Here is an 11,527-nt window from a genome sequence, read left to right as displayed (position 1 = left end):
AGAATGATGATAAATTCACACTTTAGGTCAGATGGAGCAAACGCGTGAAGCGCGGTTGTTTATTGCTTTCCCCGGCTGAGATGGTGCCTGGTCGGTGCGTAAAGCTGCGACTTTCTGTGGGTGAGGCTGCCAAAGTCTGCAGGCAGCTCCCAACCAGGGCGGATATATTAGACTAGAGGAATGAAGGTAAGCGTAACAGACCAAATCGAGCCTAACTGCAAAATTGATCAAAACACTACCTAATTTAAAAGTATTTTAACTATTTGGCAACTTTCTCCATCTCCCTATGAAGTTCAAACTCAGTGAGTGTTGCATGAAGTTGACCTTTACATACAACCCGGGACGTTTTTAGACATGCAGCTCATGTTCGGATAGAGTTTTGAGCTGAGTTAACTGTTCCCATAAACTCATGTTGCAAATTGAAAAACAAAAAAAAAAGTTTTAAAGTTTGTCTTGGAGGTCTAATCTTTAAACTTCTCCGTTAATTAGTAGCAAACTCGTATACAAACGCGTATACGGTCGTTTCTATTCTTAGGAGAAAAGTAAACTCCTGCGTGCTGGTCTGTGTCCGCAGCTCGAGCGCCTCCGCCCGGATTAACGGCCCGCTGATGTCCCGCTGCCCAGCTCGCTCCCAGCCGATTCTTTAAGGTACAACACGTTCACTTAATTTATGTAGAAGATTCTCCAGAAGGTCTCAAACAATTCAGGAGTTTGCTTCAAATCCATTAATTATTCATAGTTTTCATTATATGTAACACACAATAAACCTCCATGATAGAAAGACTCTTGGAATTTAAGCTTTTATCCCATGAATGTTTTTATAAATCTATATTTTATAGATTTCATATCATTTCATGTAGGAGGGTATTTGTGTCATGATGCAGTTGCAGATTTCTAACACTTGTGGGCAGTATTGGTGCAGGTTGAAACTGACGGGCTGCTCTGGTCACGTTAAAGTGCTCAAGGTTATCTGTCAGGCGTCCGATTGGTCCCAAATTTATTCCCAAACATACATTCAAATCAAAATCAAATCAAATCAAATTTATTTATATAGCACATTTAATGTACAAACAATTCAAAGTGCTTTACATAAAATAAAAATATTGCAGCAGGGAGTGGAAGAAGCATTAAAATACAAAAAAGAATATAAAGAGAAACAAATAAAAAGTTAAAAGAAACCGTGCAAATTTCATGCATAGACACATGAGTGTAATTAAGAACTATGTTCAGCATATAGAAGACGACCAATCCAGGAAGTGACGGTATGGCCTGCACAAAGCCATGTTCTTAACGTCATCAAGTGTGTCTGGGATTGCATGAAGAGACGGAGGGATTAGAACCTACATCCAGAAAATCTGTTAGTTCACCAAGATGTTTGGAAGAACCTGCCTGCCGAGTTACTTCAAAAACTGTGTGCAAGTATAACTAGAAGAACTGATGCTGGGTATTTGCTTTGATTTCGATTTATCTTCTGTTTGCCCACAAAAAAATAAAAGACTATCCTGTCTTTACTGTGTTTTTTCAACTGAATCACGTCCCAACCGGAGTGTTTGAGAGCATTCAGCCGTGGTCCAGCGGCTCTGGTTGTTTATAGGTGTGTCTGAATGAGGGGCTCAAACCCACCCAGTCTCTGCTGACTGTAGACCAGGCTGATACGTGCTGTTTGATGAAGGCACACCTACTTACTGACCCAGAGTGAGCTAAGTGGTGTTTAGACTAACTGTATCCATGATAAAAACACACCACTGACATCATACCTACTCTGTGCATTCCACTCTTTTAATTTGGATCAATTCTGATCCCGACCTCAGGCAGAATCTCACATGGCACCGCTGGATGTGCAGATGGAGTCGAGATGTCTGACATGTTTCTTATTTAGAAACAACCAATACACAATAAAACTAAAGAATCTCTGTGTTGCTACAATGAGGAACTGATGGCGATATGAAATGGAATATATGTTGTGTTAAGAGCGTATACACATTTTCTGAACATATAAAGCCGGTTGGGCTGGAATTGTCTGTAACCTGACCTGCTAACTCAGTTCAGGAGGTTACTTTGTACGTGAATAGCAACAAGACAGAAATACTCAGAAATCCTGTCTCATTTCGAATACCTTTGCAGTGTTTTAGTATCTCACCATCAAACTAACACTTGGATTTAGGGGTCATATGTTTTGCCATGTCACCACAGCTGCTAAAAAACTGCATCCTCACACACTGAACCTTGAACACAAGCCTTATCTGAACCACAAAGAAATCCCCAAAACCAACTTGTCCGGCAAATATATCTAAAGCCTTTAAACACACACACACATCCTCTGAGGAATCTACAACATGTCGCTTCCCAGAGCGTGAACTATTTAGTGTCGTCAGCGGTCGCAGCAGAACCCTCCCAGGAGGTTATTTCTGTCTCCCTGTTGACTGTCCAAAACCATCCAGTCCCCACCCATGCAGTGACCCGTGAAGTGGGCGGAGTGACAGCTTCAGCTTAGGTTACATCTGGACTATAAAACTAAGCATTCAGAATAGAATATATGGTTTCTGTATGCTTGTACAATGAGTAGAATTAATGTTTTTCTCCGCAAACCTCCTCAGTTAAAACCTCTTCCGTGTGTATGTGTGTTTGCCGGCTTTTAACTACCTTGTGAAGTTCTGTCACCAGAGCTTCATAAAAGGACCAGTTTCTGCCTGCCAGGCAGTGCCTGCAGTCGCTGCTGTATGTTTCATCAAACACAGCCGAGAATCTGCACCATCTGGTTTTCACAGGTGGAGAGCAGCCAGAGCTTCTCCTCTCTGCTGCACCTGACGAGTGATGCAGCCGAGGCCTTTTTGAAGGGATAATTGTTGCCGCAGCTCCACCTGATGGTTGAATGTAGTCAAAGTTTATGGGACAATTTTATATGTGCAAATGCCTTTTTAGTGTGAACACTCTGAGTTTATTCCCTTCTGCACTTATCACTGCAGCATCAAGCTGCACCACCCAGTGAATGGTGTAATGGAAAAGGCTCTGCTGCCAGGGGAGGACTTCAGAGTGTGTGTGCCCCACTCTGAGTACCACCCAGAAAGATTCGACACAACATCATTTATTCACTATGGAGTGTTGTGGTAGATTTCTATCTTTTGTGTTTATGTTACTCTTAATGTGGATGTTTTTGTGCCAAGATGCTGAGATATGAGGGAAGGATTAAAGTATCTTGTACTGTATGAACGAGTTCAGAGGATGTTGGTGTTTGTATTTTAGTCTAACAGACAAGAAATAATACAGAAATGATTTCACTTATTCTTCAAAATAAGTTTGGGAGCTGTTTGAAATGTAAACTAAATACATTTCAAACATTTCAAATGTTGAAAGTAGGGATGCAGCGATACCACTTTTATTCAAACCGATACGATACCGATACTTGGATCTGAGTACTTGCCGATACCGAGTACTGATGCCGATATTTTTACCACAAAAAAAAAATGCAATGAATTGGAAGACAGGTTTTGGTCTCGCTAGCCTAACCACACTGTTCCTGATTAGCTCGACATCTCCCCGAGCCGCCGATCTAAAAAAATACAACAAAAATGGCAAGCTACCCTCTGATCGCTGTCTTCATGAAATAAATTGGAATCGGTTCATGGTATCGGTTAACTTTAACGAGTACTAGTATATTAGAGTAGTATCGGTCCGGTATCGGTGCATCCCTAGTTGAAAGCAAAACATTTTACTATTTTATTAAATATATTATTTAATCTTGAATTCAATTGCAACTACAGGTTTAAAACAAGTTGTGATGGGGGTAACAAAAGGCTGAAAGGCCATGATATCATAAAAAGCATGTCAGAAATACATTGTGGTCTGTTTGTAAGTGACAAAAGAGAAAAATTCTGTCCAGCACAACTAACAAGTGAGTGTGACGATGAGCAGGAGAATGACAGAGTTATCTGCACTTTAATTACCACTCTGTTCTCCCAGTGGGCAGACGTGGCGACGAGGGTGCAAACAGTAAAGTGTGGATTCCTCCCCTTAAACATGGCAGGTTCACACTGTATCTGCCTGATGTCTCGGGGTGATTGGGCTCCACTACACTGTCTCTAGAACTGGTTGGATGTAAGAATCTGATGTATCATGTGATTATGCTACAAAAAGGCTAATTCTTCCATTGTTGTCGTTTTAGCACAGCTGGGCTGTATCAAAGTTTCAGATCTGCAACTGAAAACCAAATTGGTTTGGAGTATCAGCCTGGATCTTGTGTAAAGCTGCTGGTCCAATCAACAAAGCAAACAATCTGGGGCTCATCCATTTAATGTCTTACAGTGTGCAAAAGTCTTGAGCCACCCCTCATCTCTTTAGGTTTTTCTTCAAAGGTTCCAGAGTTTTAAAGTTTTTCTTTGGACATTGGCTGCTTTATGGTCCAGTTCTTATAGCTGAACATTTTCAGAGGAAATGTTTTTTTGTTTGTTTAGCCACTTTACACTGACCTTTAAATCATTAAAGCTTTAAAAAGGCTCCTAACTCAAGGGATGAACCAGTGTTGTGTCGACACATAACAGACAACTTAGCAAAGAAGCTGTTTTAAATTGTATCTTTAGACACTTTGTTACCAGCAGCCTGTCACACAGACACATCATTTGTTCCCATTTCTTTAGTTTCTTCTGTGAAAAACAGCAAAGATAACACAGTGTGACAGACAGAAAACAGGATTTCTGCAGCAACAAGGTGATTCCCAAAGAGCTGTTAGCTGAGAGCTTGGCATATCTCAGCATGGTGTGCAGTGTGTCCTTAAAACATTTGAGGAAACTGGACAAGTGGAGGACAGAAGAAGAAGTGTCAGGCCTAAAGAACTATCTACAGCAGATGAACAGGATCTGAAAGTGATGTCCTTAAGAAAGAGGAAAACATCCAGCAAAGACCTGACACAGGAGCTGAGAGATGCATCTGGACCTTCAGCTGATCCATCTGCTGTTGGCCCAAGCCTCATCAGAAATGGGCTCCATGGAAGGGTGGCTGTCAAGAAGCCGTTCTTAAGGAAGGGAAACAGGGAGAAAAGGCTGAGCTGGGCCAAAGGACACAAGAAGTGGGCTGAAAATCAGTGGCAGCAGGTCTGATGGAGGGATGAATCCTCCCCAGAGCCCGGAGCTCAACAGTACTGAAGCAGTGTGGGATCATCCTGACAGAGAACGGAACAAAAGGCAGCCCACATCCAAAGAAGAGCTTTGGGATGTCCTTCAAGAAGCCTGGAGAACTATTCCTGAAGACTCCTTAAAGAAATTATGATATAACCTGTCCTCAACAGTTAAACAGTGACTGACTGTAGTATTTTACAGTGCAACTGTGACATTCACGCTTGGCCTATTTTAGCATGTAATACATTGAAGGTTATTAAGAGTTTGACCTTTAGTTAAAGTTGGTAAAGCTGGATTTGATAACAGATTTAACATTTGCAAAAAGGTGCCAAAATGCCAAGACAAGAGTATCGATTTGTGCTGCTGCTTGAAAGTGAGAGGGACTTTTTAGTTAGTAGGCATGCTGCTGTGTTTATTATTTCAATTATCATTAAAAGCACAGGAGGAGCATGTCGACCTCCTCAGAGAGCTGGCTGAAGGCGCCTGGAGGAAGATCAATGGCAGCAATAGTTAATTTCGCAGGATGTGTGACACTGAAAACATGGACTTCTAATGAAGCGACAGAAAGCTGTGATAATAGAAGATGACAGCAGTTCCACAGGGGGAAAACAGCCGGCCTGTGCCAACCTGTTTGGGGGTGAATGATCGGGCATCTGAGGAAGCAGCAGGGATGGAAGAGTTTTCTGGTGCTATCCAAGTAGAGAGAGAGCAAAGCTCAGCATTTCCAAAGCCTCTCTCCAAATCTGTGGATAAGAGGCGATTTAAAGTTACTTTTCTCTGTACTCACTGCTCATTCACTGATCTTGGAATCCATTCTGCCTTCATGTCTTGTAAAAGTGGCTGTTATAACCTGTTTCCCATGTTTATATGGCTGTCAACATTTATGTCAGAATCTTAAACTTGAAATGCTAGATCTTTCTGAGATGAATCTTGACCCATTAACTTCGATTAAACTTTGTGAGGATTTATGACTAAACTTTAGAGCATCGTGTTGGAAAATAATTGATTAAAACAATTTCGCGGCATTGACAGCACGATAAATGACTGAATATTTGCTTTCTCTGTCAGGTTACAAAGCCATCCTTCGGTGTCTGTCCTGAAGATTCTGCAGCAGGGAGCTGATTGGCATCACGTGGACCTTGACCTGCATGGGGTTAGTGCAGACCCCTGAAAAGAATATATTCTATTTTGCATTTATTTTTACTGCATTTAGTGATATTTGTACGGATTATTCTTCCTGTTTAGATGCAGGGAAACTGGCACCAAGGCTAAAATGCTGGAGAATGGCCAGTTAAGTGACCGAAGGGCCTTTGGGAAGATGTGCTGCCACATCATTCAGGATGACGTGCTGCTGCCAAACCTCGCTGCGAGGAAGGCTACGGCAGTAAGGTCATTAAAAAAATATTCCTCCACCACAGTTGGATTTGGATGTGGAAACAAAAGCTGTCACACAGAAAAATGTGATCATACCTCTGTCTCTGTGATTCCTACCACACACGGTGAACAATTTAAATGAAGGGGTTTAAGTTTGCTGTTACTAAACTACTAGATATCAATGAAGTCCCATGATACTGCTCCTTCAGGTTGAATTTAGCATATCTTGGACTGAACGTATAAGAATTAGTCACTTGTGTTATTTATGTCTGCTTTAAATAAAGGATGTTGTATGTGAATGTATTGTAATAAACATTTTTTATTAACATTTTATAGTATTTAATAAGTGAAAAACAGGGAATCACAAGTAAACGTTATTTCATGGCACATGAAAAAAGTGCATTCTTTATTTTTGATATACAAATCTGGCACACATAACAGATAAATACTTTCTAGTTGGTATTTTTTGACACACTTCTAATGTTTGCACAGTATAAACTCCATGTTTTTGGTAAAATGTGTTTATAAAGCTCATTAAACTTCCTGCAAGCTTCCAGTTTTTTTTTTTAATAATGGATGAGAACACTTTTTCAAACAGGAATCAGGAGAAATGTAAGAGAAATATTAAAAGGAAGTTCACTCAGCGTACTATGGGTCTTGTTGTCATTTACATTGATAATTCATATCATGTTAGCATTAGAATGCTAACTGTTCCCACAGTGACGGCAAAAATTGTAGATAAGAAGCCACCTGAGCCGTACAAAATCTTCACACATTCCATCACGGGGTTGTAAAAATGACCTCCATTCATCCCCTGGTGCCTCTAATCAACCAATTTGACCCGAACCCTAACCCAAGTCTCCATTGTATGATGAGAATTCATTTGGCCTTAATGGCTCCGAAAGGCTGATGTCAAACGGTCCCTGTTGATTTATTTAAGTGCTTTAAAGCATGATTTTCTTGAAGCACCTGAGTGGATCAGCGAATGCGTTTTCCAAGGTGAGCTCTTGAGTAACACCTCATAAATTGCCAGCAAATCCCACATTGCTGCATGAAATACCGTAGAATGAAACGTATTCTTTTGTTTCACTAAAAAAAGTGACGATAACAACTCAATGAAACAGTTGAGTTAATTCAGGATCACTGTTTTAACATCCAGAATTACATTAAAAATGAACAAAGGCATTTATCCAAAGCCGCATATAAGTGGGAACCACAATTGGGGCCAAAGTCGGGTTGGGATCATTTACATTGACATGTAGACTTGCGAGTTAGGGATTGAAATAGTTATCTACAATTAACAGAGGACCTCTCTACACCCTGAACTACAGAAATCCCAATTATTTCCAGTGTACATATATTATGCAGCACTTTTTCTCGAACTATGAACTATGTTCAGCTCTTAAAGAGAAGAGTGACCTTCCTGCTTGTTATCAGCTCTCAGTTCAAAAGCCTGCATCTCTGATGGTATGGGGGGGCATTACTGCCTCTGGAACTGGGAACACCATCAATGCTTAAAGGTATTTACAGGTTTTAGAGCAACACATGCTCCTTTACAGACGACGTCTTTTTCAGAGAAGGCCTCGCTGATTTTCAGTAAGACATCTGCATCTATTACAACAGCATGGCCTCCTGGTGCTGGACTGACCTGCCTGCAGTCCAGACCTTTCACCACCTGGAAACATTTCAAATACAACAAAGAAGACCCGGACTGTGGAGCAGCTATAATCTTACATGACAGAAGAATGAGAATGGGACAACATTCTCCTCCCAAAGGTCCAACAACTGGTCTTTTCATCCCAGATGTTTACAGACTGTTGTTAATAGAAGAGGAGATGCTACACGGTGGTAAACATGGACCTGTTCCAACTTTTTTTTAGATGTTTTGCTGCCATCAAATGGAAGATGAGGTAATATTTTTCATGATACGGTGTTGCTTTACGCAGCATTCATGTGACATGACGGTGAATCCCAAACCATGAACTGTAAACCCCCTCCATGTGTTTTTAATGCCTAAACCTAAACATTTATTAGAGAGAGCAAAGTAGAAATTTAGTTAAGGCAAGGCAAGTTTATTTGTACAGCACAATTCATCAACAAGGCGATTCAAAGTGCTTTACAGATACATTAAAACAGTGGAAATAAAAAGCATGATTTATATTTTTTTTTAAAAAGAAAGAAATAAGAACAATAGATAAAATCAGATAAAATCAGTAGTTAAAATGTGATTAGGTTTTGAAACTCAAGCTTCAGATTTGGAGCTTTATTAAAATGGTTAAGACGACTGTCTAAAATGTCATGTTGGATAAATCTGCCATCTCCAACCTCCTAATAAGTGCTTGAAGGTAAATCAGCAGTGTCAAACATCCACATAATCACATCGTGAGATGTGAAGCTCGGATAGTTCATGTTCTGGTGTGATATTTGTTTGTCCCAGCACACAAATCAATGAATACAATTTAATAACTTTCATAAACTGCCTTGAGACTTTATAATTTATTGACATACAAAGTTAACCACCTCACCATAATGTTAAATCTTTCTGATTTATGAAAATTGTTTCACATTTTTGGCATAACCCTCCAGCTTTTTTCTTGCACAAATTGAAAATGTGTATAAAAACAGACCTACAGCTGAGGCTAATCGTGGATGAGATACTGGACAAATTAAGACTTTGCTGAGACGGCGATGCAGGAGGGTAACTGCCCATTAAGCAGCAGGACAAACAGACAAGATGTGTGTGTGTTCCTGCACTTTCTCTTAAGGCAGAAGAGAAAGAAAAAGAGAGGAATGCCTCAAAGCAATTTATTCGTCTGTCTGAAGAGTGGGAAAGAAGAATATGCACGAGATGAAACATTTAAGCTAGAAGATCTGAGCTGGGAGTGTGCATGGTGAGAAAAATATCAGTTTGATCCTTCTGAGCCACTTTCTGTTAAACCCACAGGATTCTCAGGGCTTAAGCTGTGCCTGAACCGAGAGTGTGTTCGTTCCCATGCTGACTCCATCCTCGATGACTCAACTGTCGACTACTCTGCACTTTGTAGGGATTAACTGAGGCATGTGGCAGACAAACATTGTCTCTAATGAGTACAGAAACCACATTTAACACCCTGAGGCCTCGTGAAACATCACATATTCTGTGATTCTGTGGAGCAAAAAAATACTTTTTAGTAGAGAAAGTAGAGAAAACCCACTTTTACAACGTAGCAAGTAATCTTAGAAATGAGCACAACTATGATTAGATTTGGTGAATCTGGTGTATGTGTGAGGGGAAGGGGAGGCATTGAAAGATCAATTGTTTAGAGAAAGTTAACATTGTAACAGACAGCCTTGTTTAGAGTAAGAGTGATGGATCATGTTTCTGCAAGTCACGTGATTCTTCAGGCCAACACTGGTCCAGAGCGAACTCTCAACTGTCGACGTCATTGGAATTAAACTTGGGTCATTAGGTCCTCAAATATCTGGTCAGCAATGAGACAAACAAGAGACAATTGCGTGCCTTCAAGATTTTTATTTGTGTTGAATGAGTCCTACTTTGTCGCAGTCCTGGACTGGTTGTCGCTGTTTTTGATTGTTTTTTTTCCCTTTTAGCCGCAGGTTGGAATCCGTCCTCCTGGGGGAGTCTGGGCTTCAGCTCTCCTGCTCTCCATCAGCTTCATCACTTTAAGGACCAGTGTGTGCACTCACTCTCTGCCAGATTGTCAGCTTCTACAGTGTTGTAATCAGCCCACTTTGCGACACTTCTTGTGCCTCCTAGTATCTTGCCTCAACCATTTGCCCGCCTGCCCACCTTTCTACGGATCCAACACCCATCGAGAACACCCAGTGGTTCCCCTCAACATCTCTGCGAACATTCTACACCAGTAAGACCAGACACTCATTAAAACTAAAGTATTCTGGATACATCATTTGATTGTCTCCTATCATTACTGGAAATAACACACCTCTCCTCTCCTTCAGTGACTTAGATCCCATGGTCAGACTTCTCTACAGATTCCCGTTTAACTGTCTTTCCTGGGTTTTGCTTTAGAGTCCACATTACCCTGGCTGTTCTAGCCGAGACAGAATTTTGGTTCACATGCTGATTCTCTGTGCCACAGAAGGAGGCGACGTCCTCTGTTTGGTGATAAAGGTGTTGGAGTGATGGATGGATGGGTGTTTAGCACATCTTTTTTTTCCCCATCCAATTAGAGGCCTCTTATTCTAACTGCTTCGGGCCCTTAACACAGGGTGTCATCCCCTCGCAGTACATGCCGTGCAGTGACATGCAAAACAAAAACATAAATACAGCATGACATCAGCATGAAATATTAATGCCACCCAATGAGATCAAGCTCAGCAAAGATATTGTGGGTTATAAGTATCATTCTTTAGCACTTGGAACTTTGTTGTATGGCATTTATTTACCTAAAAATATGATTAAAGTTGAGTTTTTCTAAGATGAATGTTAAAATATATTCTCTTTAAATTTGTTCATCCCCCACCGCAGCTGCCACAGTTCAACATTTTGTTAAGATTAAGAGTCACAAACAACTCACAACTACGTGAAATATCCTGTCAGCCTTAGTGCCTGCAGGGTGGAGGCTGGAGAGATGAAGAAGTCTGAGGCTTCTCTTCCTCTGAGTCAACAGAGGCCGAATGGGGCTGTGATGTAAGCAGCAGGCACGACTGAGGATGGAGACGGAAGTAAAGCTTTGGTTTAAAAAAAGCAAAGGTTGGTAAGAGGGATCAACCACAAATCCATGACTTCCTGTTTATTGTAAAACAAAAAAAAAACATTACACCATGTTGGCAGTCTCTCAAGTCAAATAACCACATTTGCTCTGGCTGGAGGTCTCCATGGAAACCAACTCCAGAGATATATGATGGGAAAAATGGGAAACAAAAAAATGTTTAGGGGGGGTATGTAAAATAGCTACAAATGCAGGTAAATTTTACATGAATTTGAAGAAAAAACATACACAGACACTTCACTCCTGTGGTCAGGCACAGTCTTTCCTTCATTTACAACAAAATAAAATGTGAAAGAATGCTTTCACATG

At 40.7% G+C, this 11,527-nt stretch overlaps 1 long non-coding RNA gene across 1 annotated transcript; it reads left to right on the top strand.

Moving 5' to 3' along the window:
• Positions 1–362: 362 nt before the first annotated feature.
• Positions 363–7,133, top strand: LOC142388122 (uncharacterized). Its single transcript, XR_012770293.1, has 3 exons — positions 363–648; positions 6,180–6,264; positions 6,357–7,133. It is a non-coding gene; the product is annotated as an uncharacterized LOC142388122 (long non-coding RNA).
• The last annotated feature ends 4,394 nt before the right edge of the window (positions 7,134–11,527 follow it).

The sequence above is a fragment of the Odontesthes bonariensis genome, chromosome 9 (assembly GCF_027942865.1).
Source record: "Odontesthes bonariensis isolate fOdoBon6 chromosome 9, fOdoBon6.hap1, whole genome shotgun sequence".
Taxonomy (NCBI): Eukaryota; Metazoa; Chordata; class Actinopteri; order Atheriniformes; family Atherinopsidae; genus Odontesthes; species Odontesthes bonariensis.
Note: the sequence above shows the minus strand (reverse complement) of the source record. Positions and strands in the feature narration are given on the sequence as shown.